The 15,347-nt window shown below is 40.0% G+C and overlaps 2 long non-coding RNA genes across 2 annotated transcripts; one reads left to right on the forward strand and one right to left on the reverse strand.

The window, feature by feature from the left end:
- The first annotated feature begins 2,531 nt into the window (after positions 1-2,531).
- On the forward strand, positions 2,532-8,791 carry LOC105725218 (uncharacterized). The gene is made up of 4 exons (XR_001109228.3): positions 2,532-2,885; positions 3,860-4,038; positions 5,337-5,497; positions 7,753-8,791. It is a non-coding gene; the product is annotated as an uncharacterized LOC105725218 (long non-coding RNA).
- On the reverse strand, positions 5,267-13,407 carry LOC135273977 (uncharacterized). The gene is made up of 3 exons (XR_010341718.1): positions 13,170-13,407; positions 12,078-12,129; positions 5,267-5,957 (listed from the first exon to the last, which is right to left on the reverse strand). It is a non-coding gene; the product is annotated as an uncharacterized LOC135273977 (long non-coding RNA).
- Positions 13,408-15,347: the final 1,940 nt, after the last annotated feature.

Here is a 15,347-nt window from a genome sequence, read left to right on the forward strand (position 1 = left end):
TTGTCTTTCTTAGCATGCAGCATCAGTATAAATTTTGGGTTTGTTTCTCCCACCAGACTCAGTTTCCCAAGGGCAAGGACCATCTTGCTCCTAAGTATGTGCATGAGGCCAGGTTTGGTATTCGGCATATAAGACACGATCAGCGCTCAGCATTCTGGTAACTGTCTAGCAGTAATGTGAGCTGGAAAGACTTGGGATTGAAATCAGTGGATGGAACTGATTCCTAACCAACGGCCATATTATCCCCCAGGAGACGTTTGCAAGGCCAGGAGATTTTTTTCTTTGTCAGGAGGAGGTAGAGCCTGGCCACTGTCTTCAGTGAGCAGAGGTCAGGGATGCGAAGTGCCTTGCAGTGCATAAGACTGCCCCCAACAGTGAGGCATTGTTCGGTGGGAAATGTCAATCAAGCAGAGGTTAAGAAGCACTGATGTATAGTGACCCCCTGCCAAACAAATTCTCAGTTCTATTGAGAACGTCTCTCTTTTGCTGACGTGTTCTGATACCTAAAAATCAAATGATCTCCCTGAGTTTCAAAAAGCTGTTCATTTTCTATAGCTTCCTTTCTCTTGGAAAAACAACACATTTTGGTCTCAGATGGCAATCATTTTAGTTACTATACAGTGACCCTGTAGTATATTTCTATTCAAGATTTTGTAATTTAGAAACCAATTTCTAAGTGTTTGGTCAGGTGACATGGTTGGGAGGAGACATTCTTCTAATCCCAGGATCTTTATGGAGAGCTATACAGTTTCCTCAAACTTTTTTTTTTTTTTTTTGATGGAGTTTTGTTCTTGTTGCCAGACTGGTGTGCAATGGCACTATCTTGGCTCACTGCAACCTCCTCCTCCTGAGTTCAAGCGATTCTCCTGCCTCAGCCTCCCGAGTAGCTGGGATTACAGGCACCCTCCATCACACCCGGCTAATTTTGTATTTTTAGTAGACATAGGGTTTCACTATGTTGGCCAGGCTGATCTCAAACTGCTGACCTCAGGTGATCCTCCCACCTCGGCCTCCCAAAGTGCTGGGATTACAGGTATGAGCCACTGTGCCCCACCAGTTTCCTCAAACTTTTAAAACTCACAGGAACACTGAAGACCCAAGGAACCTTACCATAAACTCTTTCAGTGAGTTTAGTGTGCTCTTAGGAATTTTCTCTTCTGGTGGAACTACTACTCTTATCTTTTGTGGAATGAGGAGATTAATCTAGGCAACACTTTCTTGTACCTAACAGAATAGTAACTTGAAAGTTAGGAGACTTTAAAGGCCATCAGTGTGGGTTTAAACAACAATTTCAAGCTCCCTTGCAAGGGCATTTACCACGTGCTGGGACAGGAAGGACAGGAATAACTCATTTATTTGAACAATACTTTGAGGTGCTAATTGATCCTGTTTTTTGTAAATGAAGATACTAAGGCGCAGTAATGTGCTAGCATAAAAAACAACACTCGTAGACACAATTTAAACTTTAAACTCACGGTTGTTTTGAGGACAAAAGCAGAAAGTGTTAATAATGATTTCTCTTTCTCCACACGGACCTGAAGTACTCTTTATTTGTCATTTAGCATGGCTGTTTTCATAAAAGGCAATTCAATTTTGCATTTTTGTATTTTTATTCTGATTTTTAATTTAAGTACTCACAGTTTTTAATGTTTAAAATAGTTGTTGATAAAATATTTACAAAAGTCATTGGCAAAATGAAGAATCATTTACATTGCCCAGTAAGTTATTCGTTTATACCGTTACACTTATTGTTCAAACATACTAGTCAATTATTATTATTATTTTTAGGGCAGGCACAGTGGCTCACACCTATAATCTCAGCACTTTAAGGCGGGCAGATCACCTGAGATCAGGAGTTCAAGACCAGCCTGGCCAACATGGCAAAACCCTGTCTCTAAAAATACAAACACAAAAAATTAGCTGGAATGGTGGTGGGTGCCTGTAATCTTAGCTACTCAGGAGGCTGAGGCAGTAGAATCACTTGAACCTGGGAGGCAGAGGTTGCAGTGAGAGAAGATAGCATCATTGCACTCCAGCCTGGATGACGGAAGTGGAACTTCATCTCAAAAAAAAAAAAAAAGTCAAATTTTTTTTTTAGTTTGAAAAATTCATGTAATTTTCTCGTAATTGGTTTAAAAGGTGCAATAACCAGACAAAATCTCCATTCTTTTGAATTGAGGGGTGCGGAATGTGACATCCGCATCCAACATCCTGTAGTGTCGGGTCAACATTGCAAAGCAGAGACGAAAGAGCGGGGCTATGAAAGCCCATTTTTAAAGCTTTCATTTCACTTTCTACCTATTGGTTAGTTACAAGTTCTCTTCTTTCTACCTGTAGGCCATGTTATTTCATTTCCCCTCCACAAATCCAACATAGTTAATTGAGTTTGATGTTAATGAGCCCGTACAGCTAAAACATGGAAATATAATAACTACTGTTGATTGATCTTTCAGGTAGGCAAAAGCTGGTTTTGCAAACAATTAATGTCATATTGTGATTTATCCTAAGCTGTTGAAACAGTTCAGCAGCAATCCCTCTTCAATGCTGATGAAGTTAACATGTTTCAGACTGTAATTCTCAATACATTTTCTAAATGGAATAGCATATAGACCTAGAATTTGTCAGAAAGAAATTATTTTTCCTCTAGTCTCTTAAATCAGTGTTTGGGGCCTTGCAAAGTAAAATGACAGAAAACTAGACTGACGCTGTGGCTCACACCTGTAATCCTAGCACTTTGGAGGTGGAGATGAGTGGATTGCTTGAGCCGGGAGTTGGAGAGCAGTCTGGATAACATGGTGAATCCTCGTCTCTGAAGAAAAGAAAATCCAAAAACTAGCCAAGCATGGTGGCATGCACCTGTAGTCCCAGCTACTCAGGAGGCTGAGGTGAGAGGATCACTTGGGCCCAGGTGGTGAAGGTTGCAGTGAGCTGAAATCTCACCACTGCACGCAGTCTGGGTGGCAGAGTGAGACCCCGACTTGAAAATTAAATGACAAAAACCAGATTAACAAGAGAAAAGACAAAGTGTATTCATTTTGTTTGTTAATATCCATTCTCAGAAGGGCACAAAGAAAGTGGCTAACCAGTAGCTGAAGATAGGGCCTTATCGGTAAAGTTAATAGTCTGATAATGGGGTGGGGATGCGGGGTAATTCAGATAAAGCTTATCTCTGCATTTGTTGATTCTCAAATGTCTTACTGTGGTATAATTGGAATCCCTTCAAAAAATGAGAAATTGGACTTGAACACGATCAAATTCAAGGATTTGAGTACAAATAACTGGGCCAAAGAGGTGATCCGGTCCTGAAAGAACTTATTTTGTGGAGAAGGCTGAATGTCAAACTCTGCATGAGTCTTACGGTTTCAATTGATCAGGAAGCAAACACTCATGTGACTAAACCAAGTCACAAAACAGAACATTTCTTCCAGAGGCTTCCTCCAGCCTATCTCCTCTCACCAGAGCCTAACACTGAGGCTTTTATAACATTATAAAAATACTTTGAGTTTTATTTATTTTATTATTATCATTATTATTATGTTGAGACCGAGTCTCTCTCTGTGTCACCCAGGCTGGAGGGCAGTGGCACAATCTCGGCTCACTGCAACCTCCTCCTGGGTTCAAGTGATTCTCCTGTCTCAGCCTTGTGGAGGAAAAGTTTAATACTAAATTTGAACTCAACTGGAGTGGACACCAACAATGGTTACCAAGTCCCTGAACAGGTTGTGTGAGCCCTTTGAGGCATTCATCCAGCACTGTTTCAGAGAAATCTCTATTTCAATCTATATCTATACATTCGTTATTGAAAAACAATAGACAGTCAGCAAAAACAAGCTGACCTTTTTGTGTTCCTTGAGCCCAGTCATGAAGGACCCTCGGGACTGGACCTCAGGTCAAACAACTCGTTACAAAAAGAGCTACTGTCCCAGACCACGCAGAAGCTTCATGAGACCTCTCGACTGTGCGAGGATGAGTGGCTGACACTGCAGCCCAGGCTGCTGCTTCCCAGTCTGGGAGTGAATCCTCCATAGCCTGGAGAGTGTAAATATCTTTTCCCTTCTCTTCCCATTGCAAAATGCTTATTATATCAATCTGCTTATTATATTGATTTTCTTATTATATCATTTGCTTATATCTGCATTGCCATTTACAAGGGATAAAGCTTGTTTACCCTTAAAGGCATTTTGTGTGTGTCTGTGTGTGTGTCTTTTCTTCTCACCTGGTGTGTTTTTCCTGCATAGAACATTAGCCTCCCGAGTAGCTGGGACAACAGGCGCCCTCCACCACAGCTGGCTAATTTTTATATCTTTAGTGGAGATGAGGTTTCACTATGTTGACCAGGCTGGTCTCAAATTCCTGATCTCAAGTGATCCTCCTGCCTCAGCCTCCCAAACTGCTGAGATTACAGGCATGAGCCACCACACCCAGCCTGAGTTTTATTTTTAAACGTGCATCTCTGAACACTATATTTTGTCTGACCTTACTAAACTTCATAAAAATTAAATAATAAAGTATGTAATTATGTCTGACATCTCTAGTCTTTATGAGAATTGTAAAATATTCACTGTAGTTGTCATTTGTTTACATAACTATTTGATTGAAATAATATACCTCCTAGGTGCAGTGGCTCGTGCCTGTAATCCCAACACTTTGGGAGGCCAAGGATGGGAGGATCACTCGAGGTCCAAGGCTCAAGACCAGCCTGGGCAACATAGTGAGATTCCATCTCTACAGAAAATTTAAAAACTAACCAGTCATGATGGTTTGTATTTGTGGTCCCAGCTATTCAGAGGCTGAGGTGGGAGGATCACTTGAGCCCAGGAGTTTGAGGTTGCAGTGAACTATGATGGTACCAATGCACTCCAGCCTTGATGACAGAACAAGACCTTGTGTCTGAAAAAAAAAAAAGAAAGAAAAAGGCATAATATACATAATTATACATAATTTTACCATTCTGGATGGACATTTCAATAGCTTCTAGTTGTTGAAATTTGCTTTGTGATCAGATATGGCTGCGATTTTTACTAATTTGTCTTACGTGTTTGAAAAGAATGTATATTCTACAACTATTGGTTGCAGTCTTCAATCTACATATGTCCTTTAGATTCAAATTTATGCTAATTTTATTTATTTATTATTTATATTCACAAGTACTTTTTTTAACAAAATAATTTTTACAATGAATATCGTTCATTTAAAAACATAGTCTTTGTCTACAAATCATAACCCTTTTATCTTAGTATTTGTGACTGTGTTGCTGTGTGCTGTATCTCTGTCTGCTGTGAGAGGGATAGTGGTATAAACAAACCAGGCAACTTCTTGGGGTTTTAATATTCCAGGAACAGAAAGCTGGTTTTGGTTACAAGAAAAGGACTCTGACAGTTTCTCGGGATGCTATCTGCTGCATACAGTGGGTATGGAAATGTCAAATGCACATCTTTGCCTTGGAGAGCAGAAGATGTATAGAAACCTGGCTGCTGCCTTCATGTGAGGAAAGCAGGTGCTATTATCCTTGCCTCTCTTACTGGCTTTATAATAATAGAGTGTCACAGTGTTGAAGTAATTGGTTTTGACTACTATTTTGTGTGGTTAAGATGTACTTTCCTTCCAGGGGGCGTAGCTGTTTCCGGAAACAACACACTGTAAAATGCTTTTCTTAAACCATTAATAGTTAAGGAAATGCTGCCACTTAGATCTCCATCTCAGTAAAAGTGGGAGTTGACATGGCTATGGTTGTACTGGATTAGAACCATGCAGGCACCCAGGGTTTAATCTTCCTGGGTATATAAATGGAGCAGTCGTTTCCACTGGGATGCTTCGGGAGGCTTTGAGATTAAACTGCTGAGAAGGAATCTTGTTTGATTTCACGGCTAATGTTAAAATGGAAGAGTTGCTGTGTTCCTCAGTGTTGCCCATGGAAGCTACTCGACAAATAGCCACATACAGATAAACACATTTATCTAAAAGAAAAGAAAAGAAAAAAAAGAATGTAAAAGGAGGTGGCAAAGTTTTTCACAGAATGTCTCACCCAACAAAATATTTTGAGTACATATGATCTGTTATACACATCCACTGAGGCATTCATATATGTGTAAATTTATATATTACTATGATTATTACTACTATAATAATATTAAAGCATTTGTCAGATAAAATAAATTGACATTTAAATACTCAGCACATGGAGCACTGAATTATTTCAAGCATTTCTTTTTGGAAGACACTTTCCTAGGGATTTAAACAATGCTCACCCCTTAATATAAGTAACTTTTGATACAAACACACCAATATCTGCTGAAGACTATCTGGGGTATTTTAAAAAGGCCTGAAAGGCTGTGGTAGAAGAAATATTAAAAGTAAGATGTTGGCTGGGTACAGTGGCTCACACCTGTAATCCCAGCACTTTAGGAGGCTAAGGCGAGTGAATCATGAGGTCAGGAGTTCAAGACCAGCCTGGCCAACGTGGTGAAACCTCATCTCTACTAAAAATACAAAAATTAGTTGGGCATGGTGGCACATGCCTATAATCCCAGTTGCTTGGGAGGCTGAGGCAGGAGAATCACTTGAACCCAGCGGGTGGAGGTTGCAGTGAGCCAAGATCACACCACTGTACTCCAGACTGGGGGACAGAGTGAGACTCTGTCTCAAAAAAAAAAAAAAAGTTAGATGGATATTGGTAGGATTGGGTGGGACCTTCACAAATAGGAATTCCCAGAAACATCTTGTAGATGAACTCCAGCTGTAGAAAGTGTTTCACTCACCCCTGTCACAATGAAAATATAAGAACATGGATTAATATCAGTGTTTCAGAAACTTAAATCTTCCACTTAAAGTTCTTCATTTGGTGTTCTTTTTTTTTTTCCTGACATTATGTCAATACTATTTTTTGGTGTTAACATAGAAGCATGGTGACACTAGCTGTTTTTCTAATACATGCTTACTTGACAACACTAAATATAAACAGCCCTCTGTGATTTTATTAAATGCAGGATCATTTTCTTTTCATATAAAATCCAGAACTTTCAGACCCAAGATGTTTAGAAGGGAGCCCAAGGGCACAAGGATTCTAGAACCTGGAGGGGAGGCAGGAGGCGAAGGCACCGATGGTCAAATCCTGTCCTCTTGCCAGAGCTCCACTTGGGGATTGTTTGGCGGATGACGGAGGTCAACTGCTTTCATCTGATTTCTTTTTTTTTTTTTTTTTTTTTTTTTTTTTTTTTTTTTTGAGATGGAGTTTCGCTCTTGTTACCCAGGCTGGAGTGCAATGGCGTGATCTCGGCTCACCACAACCTCCGCCTCCTGGGTTCAGGCGATTCTCCCGTCTCAGCCTCCTGAGTAGCTGGGATTACAGGCACGCGCCACCATGCCCAGCTAATTTTTGTATTTTTAGTAGAGACGGGGTTTCACCATGTTGACCAGGATGGTCTCGATCTCTTGACCTCGTGATCCACCCGCCTCGGCCTCCCAAAGTGCTGGGATTACAGGCGTGAGCCACCGCGCCCAGCCTCATCTGATTTCTTTTCCAACAGTAAAGGGAAAGATGAGAAGATATATTGTGTATCTTCTCACTGCACTCTAAAAAAATGAGTACACTATTCATGGAATCACCTTATTTCAGGCCCAGCCCAGCAGAAAGTGTAGGCAGTGATCTGGTGTTCATTCCCAATAATTTGGTTTTTACATGTGGGAACTGGGATGATTATTTGCATTTATAGGCAATACATTAATTCCTTTTCAAATATCTTCTTTTAACAGGGCTAAGTGAAATGCTCAACACTCCAGTGAAGAAGAAACCACAAATGACGAACAAATATCCTGCCACTGAGATTCAGAAATTTTGCTTGAAAAAATGCAGAAACTAATTCAAGAAACCTCTGAAAGAACGTTAGGGAGTTTGGATTGGTTGCCTTTCTTCCTGGCACTACGATGTTTTGGGATAGGAACTAATAGATGATACTGTTTCTTCACTGCTGGTAGTATAGCATTTACAACAGATGCTCCTGACTTGAGATAAAACGTAACTGGCAGCCAGAGTTACCCACCAGCACCTGAGGAAAGGGCTCAACCTTGAGAACACCTGGCTGGCTTCAAAATATCATACAAATACAAGATGATGCTGAGGATTAGACAAGTGATTTTGAGAGAGGAAAACCTTTAAAAGTATTTGGAAGATCAAGATCAAGATAATGGTAGATAAAAAGAAAAAAATAAGATAAAATTAATAAATAAAATATTTGGAAGAGTCCTGAGGACCAATAAAATAAAGACACTGGAATACTTCGTGGACTCCAGGGAGCGATTAAACATTGAAATGAAAGCAAAATGCCGCACCTGCACGTTGGAAAAAGTCCACATATTACGAGGAAGAAGAAATACACAGTTCATTGGAATAAACATTGAACCTTTAAAAAACGTAAGGGACGTGAAAACTAAAGGACACTGGACCACAGCAAATAAGGCGGTGGCAGTTATTACACGATCATTACATGATCTCCATGTTTGTAAAATGTATGTGCCACCTGAATTTATTCTTAGACCTTCTCTCAAAGATGTCTGCATTCAACACAGGCAGTAACTGCAGATAACAGTAAAGAATCCTTCTGGCATTATAGAGGGAATGCACTAAGTGTGGGAAGAGGAAGAGCTAGTCAAAACTGCTAATAAGGCCGGGCATGGTAGCTCATGCCTGTAATCCCAGCACTTTGGGAGGCCAAGGCGGGCCGATCACCTAAGGTCAGGATTTCGAGACCAGCTTGGCCAACAGGATGAAACCTCATCTCTCTCAAAAATACAAAAATTAGCCTGGTGTGGTGGCGCATGCCTGTAGTCCCAGCTACTTGGGAGGCTGAGGCAGGAGAATCACTTGAACCCAGGAGGCGGAGGTTGCAGTGAGCCAAGATCACACCACCACTACAGGATCCAGCCTGGGCAACAGAGCGAGACTCCGTCTAAATAAATAAATAAATAAATAACTGCTAATAATAATTTTAACAAGAATTTTTCATGAAGTGAATGAGCTGTGTTCAACTTCAAATGTGTGAAATATTATTTAGTGAAAAGGTGGGCAGCTCAGTCTTATGGTGCTCCAGACACTATCACCAGGATCATTGGGAAGAAATAGTAAAACAATTAGAGCAATATATACAGGGAGTGTGTATTCTGCAGTGAACATAGTTGTGTGAGTTGTTAGGGAGGTTACTAGTGTGTGGAGAAGAGTAGGGCAAAAGTCCGGTGATGAAGGGTTTTGTTTTGTTTTAGCTGAGATGACTAAGTGGTAAGAAATTCATCTGATGCCTGTGTAATCAGGCATTTTGTTATAATGTAAACTGTTATAATCAGATTTTTCTTATTCATAAATTGGCAAGGCATCACAGTGGCTGTCTTAGATTACCGACACCTTTAAAAATTAGCCTAATATTTTTAAATGTATTCCTTTTTGAGTTTACTTTTAGCTGTATTTTGAGATTTGCTTCAATCATTATTGAAATTTTGTAGCTGTCTTCTGATTTCCTTAGGGAATGCCCTCATGTCCAAGAATGAGAAACATAAGCAATAAAGAACAATGCACCCCTAGTTTGATTATATTTGCAGAAAAAAATTTAAAGGAGATGAAAATGGAAAGAAGACCAGGAAAAAAAGAAAACCCCCAAAATGGAGCTACAAACCTACTTCTAGGTCCAAGATTAATGAAAGTAGAATATTTAAGTCTGGAAGAAATCATACATTGTCCCTGACTTACATAATAGGTAAGAAAGTTGGGGAGATAAGTGTGTGCAACCTTCCCACAAGAGACCAGATTAAAAACCAGAATGAAGACTGGGCGTGGTGGCTCACGCCTGTAATCCCAACACTTTGGGAGGCCAAGGAGAGCAGATTGCTTGATGTCAGGAGTTCAAGACCAGCCTGGCCATCATGGTGAAACCCCATCTCTACTAAAAATTAAAAAGAAAAAAAAAATTAGCCAGGTGTGGTGGCACACACCTGTAGTCCTAGCTATTCAGGAGGCTGAGGCATAAGAATTGCTTGAACTTGGGAGGCAGAGGTTGCAGTGAGCTGAGATTGCACCATTGCATTCCAGCCTGGGCCACAGAGCAAGAATCAAGCAAAAAAAAAGGAGAAAGAAGTAACTTAAAATGTAACAGATGAAGAAGTAACTCAAAATGAATCAAAGTAATTCAAAATGTATCAGACACAGAAGCAACTCCAAATGTATCTTTCATATGTTTGAGAGGTAGAGATTCAGGTCAAACAATGCAGACTAAATCCAAGCACTAAGGAATTCAGAGTTGCAAGTCATGTTTCTAAAATCCAAAGAAGGTAAGTAATTTGCTCTTTTATTTCTTTATGAGCATAGAATATTTTGAAATGTTTTTGCCCCATGTTGCAGGGACATCAAAACACATTACAGTATCACATTGCCAATTGCCAGTTATACTAATGAAAGAAGCATTATTCCAAGCCATATAGTTTATGTTTGTAGCTACTTTTTTATATCTGTCTTGGGAACTCCATCTCAAAGAGTAAATTCATATTTTGAAGACTTTATTCAGGAAGCACTAGAAGTTTATGGTTACAAATTTCTGACTGCTTATGTTATGCCTCAAACCAAGATTATAGGTAGGTCTCTTCAGTCGCTCTTTAATTTAACAAAACTTAACACAGCAGAAGAGTGATCATGTCTGGATTTCAAATGAATTTGTTTAATAGTAGAGTGAACTAAAGTTTTATGTTTCCATAATGCAGATAACACTGTGAAAGCTCCTATTCAGTAGGAAGTGCTTGTATCCTTTAACCCTCACTCAATCAAAAATATCTAAACTAAAGGAATAAAAGTGGTACTAAAGTCACATCGAATTTACCTGCTCATATATTTTCTGTCATTTGAATAAATCTACAATACCTGATTAAATTCAGTTACTGTTCTTCTGGGGAACAGTAACTTTCTTCTAGTTTAGCTGAAGGTCAGGCACGGTGGCTTATGCCTGTAATCCCAGCACTTTGGGAGGCCGAGATGGGCGAATCATCTGAGGTAGGCGATTAAGTTCAGTTACTGTTCTTCTGGAGAACAGTAACTTTCTTCTAGTTTAAAAGAAAGCTGAAGGTCAGGCACGGTGGCACTTTGGGAGGCCGAGGTGGGCGAATCATCTGAGGTAGGGAGTTCAAGACCAGCCTGACCAACATGAAGAAACCCTGTCTCTACTAAAAATGCAAATTAGCCAGGAATAGTGGTGCAGGCCTGTAATCCCAGCTACTCTGGAGGCTGAGGCAGGAGAATTCCTTGAACCTGGGAGGCAGAGGTTGCAGTGAGCCGAGATCATGCCATTGCACTCCAGCCTGGGCAACAAGAGCAAAACTCCATCTAAATAAATAAATAAATAAAATTTAAAAATTTTAAAAAGCTAAATAGTTAAATTGTTGTTGCCAATGCCAAGGTACTTCTTAGCATGAAGTTAGAGTCCTGTAGAGGCCAGTGTTGCGGCCACGGCTCTCACACATGTGTGTGAATTGACTGTTTTTCAAGGATTGATTTGGCAGAATCTGAAAACGCAGAACAGACCTGTGTAATACCTGCTAGGATGGTGGTGATTACACTGACCTAAAGTCACATCCAGCATTTATTGAATGTCCTTGATTTAATGGTCTTAGTTTAAGTGAGACTGACAGTTGAATCTCTCTCTGTAACATCAGCCCTTTCTTTAACTGTTGGATAATGAGTTTGTGACCCCAATTTTGTGCTATTCTTTAGAACATTTAACAAAATTTACATCAAACTCTTCCTTTATTGACCCGTGAAGCTTCCTAAAGGAGACTGTTTTTTCTTTCTTTCTTTCTGGTTTTATCTTTGCTATTCTGAAGACATTGTTTATAGGAAGGAAACTTTTTTGTTCATTAGAGGTCACTAATATTATCCTAGGATTTTCTTCATAATCCCCTGCAGTGGGCTCAGTTGCATTTCTGCCATTATTTCCAGGACATTTTGGAGAAATGAAATATTTTACATATTTTGCAGGGATGGTCCTTGGAGCCATCTGAGACAATACCATCTGTTTTGACCTCCTTAACACAGAACAGAGACATACCTGAAAATTCCATTCAGTGAACTTGAAAGGACACTGGAATCTTGATCTCCATCTTGGCAAAAATGAATTTTGGAAAAAGTTAATTTTGTATTTAAGATCCAGGGCTAAATATTAACCATGTAGCTTGGTAACTTCTGTAAGATTGAGTTTCCAAGTGAGTAACATCCCTCTAATAGGAAGTTCTCAATAAAAGAAAGTAGTTTTCATATTTTAGGCTCCAAATGCCTGTATGATGCAGAAAGCACTGTCTTTCCTTGGCTTTCCTTTCTCTAATTTTCTAATTTTCTATCCCCCCAACCCCCACCACCCCACTCTCCTGTCTCCCTTATGCAGAATGTTATCTTGGTACCTGGGCTCCATTTATCATTGGTCATCTCTAAGATCTTGTTGAAGCGAAACTGATTTTTATAGTATAACATAGAAATTTGTTTGAACCAATCATTAGAATATTGGTCATTGTAATTGACATTCTGTTCTCAAGTAGTATAAATCTCTAAATTCAAAATCACATATCTTCCTTTTTATTTTTTAAGAAGCAGATGCTAAAAAAATGGCTTGTGATATCTCCTTTCCAGAGGCACTTTAATAATGAGACACTCCTCACCCTAAGGAGGGAGAATTACAAGGTGCTGGATGCAGGTGCCCTCTGCCCCAGAGAGTCCAAGAATCATGAAGCCCACAGTCTTGGGAGTTTCAGGTGCTTAGTTACTCAAACATTTAGCATTGGAAAGAATAATCTTTTGTAATTGGTTATTAATTGCTTGTAACTATAACTTTATTTCAATGACTTCACTAATGATCTTTTGAATGTCTCTGCTGGTGTAGCCATTTACTGTGGATTTGCCAGTCTCCCCAGGCGAATCGAAGCCCTTCCTCCACAGGAATCGATGTGCACCCCGACATTCTTTCTAACCTTATTTGACTTTTTCTTTTCCATTTTGTACTCTAGTGATTCTTTTCTGAAAGACTTACTCTTGGCTTCTGGATCATCATTGAAGGTGGCTTTTAAGCCTCAGTCCTCCCGCTTCTACTCCCACTGTGTATGTCAGTAAGAAATGGAATTTGCTTTATGAGCTACAGCAACATCCTTACCCACATTTTCCCAAGTAATCCAGTAAAGTTGGTCAAACAGTTTTCAGCCTGATGTCTGATTTTCAAAATTTGAGTTACTCTGCAGAATAAGCATATATACACTCATTAAATAAGTTAATAAGGAAAACTCTAAGACATTAATGGAGAATTAGTCAAATAGCCCCAAATTTCATTGACCAAAAACAAAAAGGGGAAAGTTTAAGAAGATAAAAAGTGTTCGACCTTTCTATTAATTTTAAAATCATTATTTTAAAATTTTAAAATAATTTAAAAATATTCCCTGTTTGTCTTATCAAATTAGCAGTGGCTTTTCCCATGATAATCCAAAGGACTGATAGTAAGTAGTCATTCTCAGGCATTGAACTGAGTGGAGAAAAGGTCACAGCCTTTTCTCTTCTTTCTTTCTTTTTTTTTTTTGAGATGGAGTCTCATTCTGTTGCCCAGGCTGGAGTGCAGTGGCACAATCATGGCTCACTGCAACCTCCACCTCCCAGGTTCAAGTGATTCTCCTGCCTCAGCCTCCTGAGTAGCTGGGATTACAGGAGTGTGCCGCCACATCCGGCTAATTTTTGTAGTTTTAGTAGAGACGAGGTTTCACCATTTTTGCCAGGCTTCTCTTGAATCCTGACTTCAGGTGATCTGCCTGCCTCAGCTTCCCAAAGTGCTGGGATTAAGGCATGAGTCATCATGCCCAGCCTAGGTCACAGCCCTTTTGGAAGGCAAGCAGTTTGATGACATGAAGCAGCAAATGTTGCTTAATTCAGCAACTGGGTTTTGGGAGACCTACACTAAGAACACACTCTGTAACATCAAAACAAGACTTCTCTCACGATGTTCACCACAGCATTATTCCTAATAATAAAATATTAGGGAAAAAACTCATTCTTTGAACATAGGAAAATAAGAAAGGTTATCAAAGTGATGTTCACTCAAAATGAATGAGTAAATATTTATGTTATAAAGCTAAGTAAAAACCAGAATTAAATGGTGTTTATATATATTTGTATATTATGTTGATTATTCAAAATAATCATTAAAAATATGATTCTATTGTTTTGCATCTGAGTGACCTTCTCTTCCTTTTATATTTGTAGAATATTTTCCAAATATAATGAAAACATGTAGTAGTATCTTATTAAATTAAAAAAGTTTTTCCAAATTTTGTGTTTCGATGAGATGTTGTGTTTCAATTTTTTCTCTAAAGTTGGAGAGTTGAGATCAGTGTCCTGGTTCCCTTTTTTCCAGGGGTCAGTTCATGCGTGGGCAGAAGGCCCTGTGGCTTAAGCAGGCCTCCCGGTCAGGGCACATTCAGGGTGATTTCTCTTGCTGATGGCTCCTTAAACTGCCCATTGCAGAAGTGGTTCCATCTGCAGTCTCTCCTTGTCTCCCTCCTCCAGGGTTAGGGAAGAGCAGATTCAACAGGCCAAGAGCTTTGGGCCAGGTGCGGTGGCTCACACCTGTAATCTCAGCACTTTGGGAGGTCAAGACTGGCAGATCATGTGAGGTCAGGAGTTTGAGACCAGCCTGGCCAACATGGTGAAATCCCGTCTCTACTAAAAATACAAAACATTAGCCAGGCAGGTGGTGCATGCCTGTGACCCCAGCTACTCGGGAGGCTGAGGCAGGAGAATCACTTGAACCTGGGAGGTGGAGGTTGCAGTGAGCTAAGATCACACCACTGCACTCCAGACTGGGTGACAGAGCAAGAAAAGAAAGAAGGAAAGAAAGAAAGAAGGAAAGGAAGGAAGGAAAAAGAAAGAGAAAGAAAGAAAAAGAAAGAAAGAAAGAAAAAAAGAAAAGAAGAAAGAAAGAAAAGTGCTTTGGATCCTCCAGGAAAGAAGACACCTAGGCCACCTGAGCCCAGGGAGAGATCAAGAGTGGCCAGGAGGCAGGAGGTCCAAGGGCACACAAGGCCTCAGAGGGTCAGGCAGGAGTTTGAATTCTATTCTAAAGGCAGTTAGAAGGGGGTAAGCCTAGGAGTTAATTGGCAGGAGCTCACTGTGTCTATGGTGATGGCTCTACAGAGGTGCCTAAGTTGAGTTCCAGAGGTGAGCAGGGTGTTAGATCACATACATCATTGTCATGACTGAGACTTAGGGAAGGGAGACGCTAGCAGAATTTGATGTGGGAAAGGGGTGTGGGTCCCTCTGTGCTTCAGAATACTTACCTGGCAGGGGA

The sequence above is a fragment of the Aotus nancymaae genome, unplaced genomic scaffold (genome assembly GCF_030222135.1).
Source record: "Aotus nancymaae isolate 86718 unplaced genomic scaffold, 86718_ANA_hifiasm-v0.15.2.pri h1tg000010l, whole genome shotgun sequence".
NCBI classification, from domain to species: domain Eukaryota; kingdom Metazoa; phylum Chordata; class Mammalia; order Primates; family Aotidae; genus Aotus; species Aotus nancymaae.